Source organism: Arachis hypogaea, chromosome 11, assembly GCF_003086295.3.
Source record: "Arachis hypogaea cultivar Tifrunner chromosome 11, arahy.Tifrunner.gnm2.J5K5, whole genome shotgun sequence".
NCBI classification, from domain to species: Eukaryota; Viridiplantae; Streptophyta; class Magnoliopsida; order Fabales; family Fabaceae; genus Arachis; species Arachis hypogaea.
The window spans coordinates 22,569,246-22,580,634 of record NC_092046.1 but is presented as its reverse complement, the minus strand read 5'-3'; the positions used below and the strand labels follow the sequence as shown (position 1 = coordinate 22,580,634).

The window sequence follows — 11,389 nt, the reverse complement described above, 5'->3', positions numbered from 1 at the left end:
AATAATCTAAGATACAAGATTCCCTGGATTAAGTGTCGTGGCTTGCCACCACGTGTACCAAGTTGAAAACTCGATACTCTGTTGACCCTACGACGTAAGTGTGACCGGGCACTATATAAATTCCCGGGAATGTTACCCCCATTGAGCAATATTGATTATTTGAGAAAAAGCTATGCATAGACTCTTGGGGATGCACGTCGGGGGACAGTCTAAGGACAATTCAGATTTGTCGGGTTGGCTGGATAACCGACAGATGAGACTCATCAGCCATAGGACAGGCATGCATCATATGCATATTACTTGAATTACTTGATTGTGCTTTAATTGGGTGTTCCTAAATGTACTTGCCATGTTAAATGTGTATTTATTACCTGCAGTATTTGTAACCTTCTTGTACTTGCCTTTATCTGTTTATCTGTCTGTGAAATGCATGATGGAGTTGGAGGTATGGAGGAATGGCAGAATGGGATTTAGATTTAAGGTTAAGTTAAGTTAGGTTTAAATATCCTTAGAAAACCACCTTTTAGAGCTCCTATTTAATACTTTAAGCTCTATAATCTGAGTGTCGGCGTTCTAGGATTGCCTTTGGCATTTCTAGGACCTTATATATTATGTGTGTGGCACCTTTACCATACTGAGAACCTCCGGTTCTCATCCCATACTATGTTGTTATTTTTCATATGCAGGTCGAGAGGCATCTCGTTAGGCGTCTGGACCCTTGAAGCGAAGTGGTTACTGGGCTATTTTGTTGTACATTGATGTATATGTATGTACTTAGCTTTCTCTCTACATAATTTGTTCTTTTTGATCCTCTTAGAGGTTTATGGAGAGGCAGGATTGTGTATATGTACTTTTGGGTTTTGGTTATGTATGTATATATGTGTAAATATTCTCCGGCTAGTCTTGACTTCGCAGGCTGAGTTAGGAGCTTGTTATTTTGTATCTTTGGTACTATATTCCTACTTCTGTTATCATATGTTCAATAGTTATGGTTTCCTTAGCACGCAAGTTAACTCATTTCTCGAGCGTTGCACTTTTATTTCGCGATTTTTATTTCCTCTATTCTTCAAGGCTCCTAGCATATTATAATTCTTCTGCTATTATATATATACATTTTATTTTAGAGGTCATAATACCACACCACCTCTATTTTACGACTTAAGCGTAAAGCTCTGTGTGATAGGGTGTTACATATTCTTTTATATTATATAATATAATTATATATTATTAATGTACTTAGTTTGGACGGCCGGCGTCGTTATTATTATTATTATTATTATACATACATATATGGGTTAAGTACTAAAATCGTCCCTAAGGTTTGGGGTGAAAATCAAAATCGTCCCCGACCTTTTTTTGTTATTAAAATCATCCTCAACGTTACAAAATGTTATAAAATCGTCCTTTTCCACTTCAATTTTATTTTTTTTACCATATTACCCTTCATTATTAATAAAAATAATTAAAAATAATATTAAAAAATTAAAACAAATTCCCCCCACCACCCCTTCCCCCTTCGCTCTCCCCCCTCCCTCACTCCCTCACTCCCTCCCGCCTCCCCCCTCCCATAACCCCCTCAGCCCACTCCCTCACCCCCCACCCCTCAACCCTCACCCCTCCCGCCTCCCCCCTCCCTCACCCTCCCGTAACCCCTTCAGCCCACCCCCTCACCTTCTACCCCTCGTCCCTCATCCCTCACCCATCACTCCATCCACCCAATCACCCCACAAAACAAATTAACAGCAAATCAGAAGCAGAAGAAGCATAACAATTTCAACAATCACATCAATTTCAATAAACAATAATTCAATAATCATCAACTACCGTTTTAGTTTTCAGATCCAAAAGTTCAATAATCATCAAGTTACAATTTCAGAAGCAGAAATTCAAGCAGAGCAGAGGAAGAAGCAGAAGTTCAATAATCATCAATCATGTATATGTTCTTCAAAAATTTAAAAAAGAAAAAACAAAAATAGGAAGAACGAAGGGTGGCGGCGGGTTGGACACAGGGGCAGCGGCGGCGGGTTGGAAATTAGCTCACAAAAACCAATTCTTTCGATAATTTGTAACTCACACTCTTCCTAATTTTAGTCAAAGCAACATTTTTTAAACCATTATATATAGAATAACCGAATCATAAGTTCAAGAGAAAAATCATTACCTTACCGAAACTAGTACGATCGTAAAGAAGAAGAAAAAACGAATACTTTAATCGATCTAAAATCTTTGTTGAAATTTTTGAATTAAACGACTGAACCTCAGAAGCTTGCCAGCTATTGAGCTTCAACTTTTATCTCTCGTTCTTTTTCTTAACATCACGTATGAAAAAAAGAAAGAAAGAAATAGTTCTCAATATTATATACGAAGAAGAAAAAAAAATAAAAAGTGATTGAAAATAAAAACCGTAAGAATTATAAAGGTAAATTATCAAAATAAATTAATAAAATATTATTATAATAAAATATTAATATACTAAAATATTATTATTTATTTTTTTACATATTCAAAATCAACTCGTCAAATTAAATCTAACCGCTTAACTTAAATTTTGCGAATCTTAACTTATAGAGCTTAAAAAATCCATTGTTAAAAATCTAAATTGTTACACAGTAGTACATCTTCACCGCCAAAAAAATCGAGAAAAATCAATCTTCGTTTGTCGTGGAGGAGCATGCAAAGAAACTCAATGATTGAATAATCACAAGAAGTTGTTCGTTGTACCCTTCAGATTGCTCGATGAGATTGGCATTCACTACCTGCATTGTCTGAAATGCAGTGCTCTTCGCCATCAAAACGCAATGAAAGTACCAAATGATACGATTGCTAAATGAATAAATATATGGAGGTTGAAATAATGAAGTACAGAAACTCAATTACAAAGAATGAAGAATGAATGTCTTAATAAGTATAGTAAATTGTATGTATAAAAGTGGTTGCTCCACCTGCAATTTCAAAATACACGGGGATATTAGGGAAAAAACAAGAATTTAATCATATGAAAAGAGAGAATATTCAGATAGAATAGTACTCACAATGATCTCTCACACACACCAAGTCCTTCCTCTGATCAATTAAATTGCTCTTCCATTTTTCTCCAAATTGTTACGCGCATTGTTGCTTTCTGTTGGGTATTTTTTCTTTTTCTGCTATGGTCATATTTTGAGACCCTCTCAGTTTTGTCTTTCTCTCCTTATTGGTTGTATCACATAAATACTATATTACTTAATTAACCAGTTATAGAACAATAAACACGTACAAATATTCAATTAAATGAATTTTCAAAAATACTCAATCAAAATAAAAAAAATCAATCAAAAAATATATTATGTATTTGTGCATATTTATATATTTATTATATTATTATTTATACATTTTTTAATAAATTAATCAATTATTAGAATAATAAAAGTTTTTTTTACAATAAAATATCAAACTTATTATCATGAAAGAATAATCAAACATTTTACAACATTATAATCAAAATTTTCATAAACACTAAATTTATACTCTTATAAACACAGCACTTGATTGATCGATAATCTTTTATATACATGTAAACACAATTGAATAAATTTTTAGTATACATGTAATAAAGTTGATTCTTTTTTAATAATTAATAGAATTAAGAAAGCATTCATGCTATGTGTATACTCAGGACGGATTCAAAAATGTTATTTTATAGACCAATAATATATAATATTAAAATAAAATTTATGCAAATAAATTATATAATAAAATATAATATAAATTATAAAAATATATTAATAAAAAATATATATTTTTTAAATATAAAAAATATGTATGTACTTTTTATTAATAAATGCTACATGTTGATTTTTCATATCAAAAAATTCATTGATAATAAAATTTATGTTAAATCTTTTAATAATTTTTTTCTCAATGTAAATCAAAAGATAATTAATAAAAAATTCATCTTTCATTTTATTTTTGAGTCTATTCTTTACAATATTCATAGTTGAAAATATCTCTCTGTTTGTAGCAGTTGAAATAGGAAGAGTTAATACCAAGCGAATCAAATGATCAATCAAATGATATGCTAAAGATTTTTCTTCTTCGTTAATTAACCCTTGACATAACTCAGAAATTGTACACGAGTTACTTAATTCAACATAATTAAAAACATCAAATTTATAATATTGAGCTTGTATTCTAATGTAAAAATTTTTTTGGTCATTGAACTCATTTGGATAAAATCATTCTACTATTTCACTTCTCAGATATTAAAGATTATTAATATTTGTATTGGATTTTTATTTATACTAGACTAAATACTAAATATATTTTTCAAACAAAAAATATATAATATATAATAATTTTATATACTTAATAACTTATTATTATTATTATTATTATTATTATTATTATTATTATTATTATTATTATTATTATTATTATTATTTTAGAAAATTTGCCTCCCTTGTGTACGTCTTTGTGTATACCACTATAAGAAAAATGTTGAGTACCATCAGATTTAATGTCGCACATTAGCGTCGGCTTTACTAGTGAATTTAGTGACAATTTAGGTGTAAAATTCGTCATGTCAAATCATTACCGGCAGATTTTCAGTTCTGACGATAAATTTGCGAGTAATAATTGAAGGAAAAATGGGAAACATAGGTATAAAATGTAGGGGTGGGATTTACCATCGAATTATTCCGACGGTAAACATATTTAGTGAAACACTGTGTTTTGATGACTTGCAACGCGTTACCTGGTAAATCCGACGGTAATCATGCCCTAAATTCGAACCGCGAACCTTTTTTCCCTTCATTTCGAATCTCTCACTCTCTCTCTCCCTATCTCTCTCTCTCTAATATCTCACCTCCTAGTCTTTCTCTCTAACTCTCTCATCTCTTCTCTCCATCAACATCTCTCCGACACTGTCCTCTCTGCCAGCCCCTCCAACAGTACCGTCTCACGATTCTACTGCTAGAAACACTTATGTCGTTGCTTCTGCTCTTCTCTTGCTACTCTTCTTCTTGGTGTCGGTATAGGAGAAAGGTCAGATGCTCCTCCTCAGCCGTTCTCTTCCCCTGTTAAATCTCATTTCAGATAATGCTTCTAAACTTCTAAAATAGGATTAAGGTTTAAGCTTACTTGTTATTATAAAATAGGATTTGTGTTTATTATTATTGATTTGTGTTGATTATTCAGGTTGCTTAGTGAAATTTTCATTATATCTTTTTTTATTATTGATGATGTAATTTGTTCTTAATCTTTAACTTAAAAATTATTTTTTAGTGCTTTAATTTCCTTTTCAAGTTACATGCTACTTCAATTAGGTAATAATTTAAAATCAGTTAAAAAAATATACAAATTAGTTCAACATGTTATTATGTTTCTTAAATTTGAATTTAAATTTGTTTGAACTAGATTAAAGTTTAAGTTTATTTGTTATTATAAAATAGAATTTGTGTTGATTATTGTTGAATTGTGTTATTTATTGTTGATTTGTATTGATTATTTATTTAGGTTGTTTAGTGAAGTTTTTATTATATATTTTTATTATTGTTGATTTAATTTATTCTTAATCTTTAACTTGAAAATTATTTTTTGGTGCTTTAATTTCTTTTTTAAGTTGCTTGCTGTTTCAATTAGATAATAATTTTAAATCAGAGAATTTATAAAATTAGTTGAACATGTTATTATATTTCTTTAATTTGAATTTTAATTTGTTTGGATTGGATTAAGGTCTGAGCTTATTTATTATAAAACAGAATTTGTGTTGATTATTGTTAAATTGTGTTGATTATTTAGGTCGCTTGGTGAAGTTTTCATTATATTTTTTTATTATTGTTGATACAATTTGTTCTTAATCTTTAACTTAAAAATTATTTTTTGGTACTTTAATTTTCTTTTTAAGTTTTTTGCTACTTCAATTAGGTGATAATTTAGAATAAATTAGAGAATTTATAAAAATTAGTTCAACATGCTATTATGTTTCTTGAATTTGAATTTGAATTTGTTTAGACTGGATTAAAGTTTGAGTTTACATGTTATTATAAAATAGGATTTGTGTTAATTATTGTTGATTTGTGTTGATTATTCAAGTTGCTTAGTAAAGTTTTCATTATATATATTTTTTATTATTGTTGATTTAATTTGTTCTTAATCTTTAACTTAAAAATTATTTTTTGGTGCTTTAGTTTCCTTTTTAAGTTGCTTACTGCTTCAATTAGGTGATAATTTAGAATCAGTTAGAGAATCTATAAAAATTAGTTCAACATGTTGTTATGTTTCTTGAATTTGAATTTGAATTTGTTTAGACTAAATTAAGGTATGAGCTTACTTGTTATTATAAAATAGGATTTGTGTTCATTAATATTGATTATTGTTAATTTGTGTTGATTATTCAGGTTGTTTAGTGAAATTTTTATTATATATTTTTTTATTGTTGTTGATTTAATTTGTTCTTAATCTTTAACATAGAAATTTTTTTTAGTGCTTTAATTTTCTTTTCAAGTTGCTTGCTGCTTCAATTAGGTAATACTTTAGAATCAGTTAGAGAATTTATAAAAATTAGTTCAACATGTTGTTATGTTTCTTGAATTTGAATTTGTTTGGACTGGATTAAGGTCTAAGCTTACTTGTTATTATAAAATAAAATTTGTGTTGATTATTATTGATTTGTATTGATTATTCAAGTTGTTTAGTGAAGTTCCTATTATATATTGTTTTTACTAGTGTTGATTTAATTTGTTCTTAATCTTTAACTTGAAAATTATTTTTTAGTGTTTTAATTTTCTTTTCAAGTTGCTTATTGCTTCAATTAGGTGATAATTTAGAACCAATTAGAGAATTTATAAAAATTAGTTCAATATGTTGTTATATTTTTTGAATTTGTTTGGACTGCTTTGTGTTTTAATTGAGTTTTGACTGCTGTTGTGGATTGAGGTTAGCTGGAGGCAGCGGCGCTGCTGGTGGAGCACTGACATCAGCACCTAGTCCGCCGCCTCAGTAGAGTGAAGTCAATGACGACGATTACCGGAATCCGTAGCGTTTAGGGATTTAATTTATTTTATATCTATTTAATTGTATTTTACTTTTTTAACTTTTTATTATATTCAAACCCTTGATATTTAATAAAATCATTAGTTGATTTCTGGTATTTAGAATTTGTGCACTAAAAATAAAAAAATAATTTCACTACTAATTGTGCGCTAATTATGCAAAAAAAAATTGCATATCGGCGGAACAATCCGACAGTAAACGGGCGCCACAAAACATAACATGGCGCCAAAATTACCGTCGAAATTAATCAACCGTTTATTTTCGTTGTATTGATTGCACAATTTGACGCAAAATTTATTCGTAAACATTTTTTGTCGTCGTTTATACCGTCAAATGCATTCTGATAGTAAATTAATTATCGATGGTACTGAATGTCTTTTTTATAGGATACTACAATCATCATCAAATTAATTATTTATTAAAAATAAACTTAACAAATACCTGTATTTAAATATAAAATATAGTGGTTGATTTTTTTTGTATGTATATAATATTTTTGTTAAGTAAAATATAATAAAAAACAAGTTAGAAAATTAATTTCGGATTAAGAGGCTTTGATTGTGGCACAATTGACCGGTGTGTGCATCAATAGATAAATGGAGATCAGAAAGATGGAAGGTGTATATGTGTTTGTACCCTTATTTTTATGGTGGGTACTCCCATGAAGATATTATAATTGTCTTCATGTGATGATTTTTCTTTTTGACCCTTAGATGATGGAGTGTAGGGTTAGATTTTGATATGTTATAAAAGTGTTGTTTTTATTTGAAGTGTGGCCAAATCAATAAATCACACTTTTATACAAAGCATCTTCATAAAAAGATGTTTTTTGCATCTTCATTTGAGTAGCTCCCTATTTTTATTCCTTGTTCACTTTTTATTTTTCACAATTGATGGACGACAGAATGGTGCATCAAAAATCAAGATAACTAGAATCCTCAATTGGTGGTTTCCACTATTTTTATGAAAAAAAATGAAAGGGCCGTAGCTCAAAGAATCTATCGGTTTCTTTAATTAAAAGGAAATGAAACGAAAGGAATATGTATTTCTTTCTCCAATCAATAGTTTTCCTCTTGTAAAAACAGTGGTCAGAAAAGGTTTTTATAATTTTCTTTTTAAGTCTCGTCAAATAATTCACACATAAAAAAGAAATGAAAAACCTTTTCTTTTTTTTTTTGTCGTGTCTCAGTCTGGCTTTGATTTGATTTTATTATTGTTAGTAATACAAATAAAATACATTGGTCGAGTGGAAGGAAGGCTACAAATTAAATAGCATTATGATTCTCTTATCTCTATAATAAGTCGGAAAGATCAAAGGTGGTTGTCTTTTAACTAATGGTTTGAAATAGTTCTATAAAATATTAAAATATAATATATAGGGACCAACTAGTGGTGCAGCTAAATGTAATTAATTAGTAAAAGATGTTCTATTAAAAAATAAAAAATTCAAAGAATTAACCTAATTTCACTCATAATTTCATTAGCTAACTAATAAGAGGTGTAATCAATTATAGTTAACTAGCAATTTTTTTTTTTTTTGAATTTTTTTAGACGAAATATAAATTTAAATTATCTTAAAAAGTATTCAAAATCTAATAAAAAAAATTTAGAATATAAAAAAAATTAAAACCAAATAATAACAAACATGCAAAATTATTGTAAAATCATTTTAAAGATTCATTTTAAAAATTTCAAAAATTCATTTTAACCATTCCAAAATTATTTAAAAAAATTTTAATAAAAAAACATCCAAAACGTAACAAAAAAAAACATCCCAAACTTTCGGGAAGAAACGTGAATTCAAATTATCATGAGAAACATTTAAAACTTAATAATAAAAAAGTTCAAAATCTAATAAAAAATATTTAAAATTAAACAATAACAAACATCCAAAATCATTTTAAAATTCATAATAAAAGAAACTTATCTGAAACATAACAAAAAGAAATATCTAAAATCTTTGGAGAGAACGTAAATTCAAATTATCAAGAAAGCAAAACATCCAAAACCTAATGATGAAAGAAAAACATCTAAAATCTAAAAAAAATAAAATCAAATAATAACAAACATCCAGGATCATTGTAAAAGTATTTTAAAAATGCTAAAAATTATTTTAAAAATTCTAAAATAATTTTAAAAATTTTTAATAAAAAATATTTAAAATATAACAAAAAATTAAAAACTTAAAAAAAACAAGATATCCACAATCTTTTTAAAATTCTAAAACCTAACAAAATAAGACATTCAACAAAATATTGAAAAAAAAATCCAAAAACTAAGAAAAAAATCAAAAATTAAAAAAAAAAAGAAACACCAAAAAACATAAGAAAAAGAAACATCTTAAACATAAAAGAAAGAAACATCCAAAACTAGTAAAAAGAATTATCTAAAACTAAGAAGAAGAAGACGCTTCGCTCTCGAGAGGGGGCGCAGCGTGCGGCGGAAGGAAGTTGTGGAGTGCATCGCTTCATTCACGGGAGGATGGCACGACGTGAGGCCAGGGACGGATCCATTCATGTGGGTGTGGGGGCAAGGGCCCTATTACAATTTGGAATTTTATTGAGTAGTATATAATAATAATATTTATTTGCCCCCACTAAATTATTAAATTTGACCCCACAATAATTTTTTATTCAACTTTCGACACTTGATAGCCAATTTGAAAACTTCATATTAGATGTCCATTATAATGATCAATTTTTAAATTTAAATAAGATTGGTATTCTTTCTTAGATATCAACTCGAAAGAATATTATCTATCCATTTGTGTTTCTTCATTTAAAATTAGCTTTAGTTTTTTCATAATAACTACACTAATTGAATGAACTTTTTCAACTATGAATATCATCAAGTGCTAATTTGTATGAAAGTTGAGTTTTAAATGATTGTTTAACGACATATACAAAAAAAAAGACATTTTAATTATATTGTCAACGTTTCAAAATATGAAATATAAAAAATTAAATTTTAAATTATATGTTATTATTTAAATTACTATTTTAGTATTTTAATTTGTAATTAGATATTTTAAAACCTAATCATATTTTACAATAACAAAATATAATTATAACAATAATTATGCTACGTATATATAAAATAATCATTTGTACAAAATAAATCTTAAAATATAAATTTTGAAATACAAAATACATATTAAAAATAAGTTAAATAATATATGTATTTATACACAAATTTATAATAACTAATTTTTTAGGTAAACATAATATTTTTATTATAAAAATTATTATAATGTTATATATATTTTACCCCACTATCAAAATTTTCTGGATCCGTTCTAGTGGGGAAGGATAAGGTGTGCAGCTGTAAGGGAGAGAGATAAGGATTTTTGTGGGTTTTTTTTTAACTGGGAATGGAGTGAGAGTGAAAGAAAAATGATAGGGACCAATTAGTAGTGCAACTAACCAACTGGATATTTCATTTTTGTTAAGTTTTGGAAGTTTTTTTTAATTACGTTTCAGATGTTTTTTTTTATTAGTGATTTTTAATATAGTTTTAAAATTTTTAAATTAATTTTAAAATAATTTTGAATATTTGCTATTATTTGATTTTAGAATGTTTTTTAGATTTTAATTTTTTTTATTAGATTTTAAATATTTCTCAAGATAACTTGAATTCACGTTCCTTCCAAAAGATTTTGGATGTATTTTGTTATGTTTCTAATGTTTCTTTTTATTAAAAAATTTTAAAATGATTTTTGAAATTTTTAAAATAATTTTAAAATTTTTAAAATGAATCGTTAATGATTTGACAATAATTTTAGATATTTACTATTATTTGATATTGTATATTTTTTTTATATTTTAGATTTTTTATTAGGTTTTAAATATTTTTTTTAATAATTTAAATTTATATTCTCTCCAAAAAAATATTCAAAAAGAAAAAATTGCTAATTACTTACAATTGACTGCATTTTTTATTGGTTATTTAACAAAATTGTTCTATGAATTAGTAATTGTGATGATTCAGCTATAATAAATAGAGGATTTTTTTTTTGTGACAAATATAACGAGAGAATTTACTCACACACTATTTAGTCTAATGTTACATTCTATTTTAATTAATATGGTAATAACCTTTTGTTTACTTGTTCTAAAATATCCTTCCTATTATAATGTTATTCAAGGTTATTAATATTATTATTTTATTAATTTTGTTCCAAATGCAGTATCAATTGAAAAGCTATTAATATTTTCACACGTATAATTTTACTGTAAAAATATTTATGTACATTAAAAATAAATTATAATATTTTTTTATAAATATTGTATTATTTATTAATTTATTTTCACTATATATTACATATTTTAATATATATTATAACATAATTGTTTTATTG

The 11,389-nt window shown here is 26.8% G+C and overlaps 1 long non-coding RNA gene across 1 annotated transcript; it reads right to left on the bottom strand.

Annotated features, from left to right (window-relative positions):
* Positions 1 to 2,424: 2,424 nt before the first annotated feature.
* Positions 2,425 to 3,360, bottom strand: LOC140176505 (uncharacterized). The gene is made up of 2 exons (XR_011868108.1): positions 3,033 to 3,360; positions 2,425 to 2,942 (listed from the first exon to the last, which is right to left on the bottom strand). It is a non-coding gene; the product is annotated as an uncharacterized lncRNA (long non-coding RNA).
* Between the last annotated feature and the right edge of the window lie 8,029 nt (positions 3,361 to 11,389).